This window comes from Diuraphis noxia, unplaced genomic scaffold (genome assembly GCF_037042655.1).
Source record: "Diuraphis noxia isolate RWA-SAM2 unplaced genomic scaffold, SU_Dnox_SAM2 contig0004, whole genome shotgun sequence".
In the NCBI taxonomy this organism is placed as follows: Eukaryota; Metazoa; Arthropoda; class Insecta; order Hemiptera; family Aphididae; genus Diuraphis; species Diuraphis noxia.
Window position 1 is genome coordinate 64371352 of NW_028301714.1, and position 276 is coordinate 64371627.

Sequence of the window (276 nt, forward strand, 5' to 3'; positions counted from 1 at the left end):
CTACGATTTAATAACAGGTTCCCGTGAAAAAAAAAAACAAAAAAAAACCAACCTATAACAACAACAACAACGAAGACGACAACGACGACGATGACTACGAAGACGACCGTAGGTACTACAGCACTACACACTGTAATAAAATATATCATATAATAGTACCTATGTACGTACAACGATACAACACAAAACTATTGCACGTGTAGGTCTCATAATACCACTGCGGTGGGGCGGCGGCGGCAGATATAGCAACAAATTGCACGCACTGCCGCAGTGCCG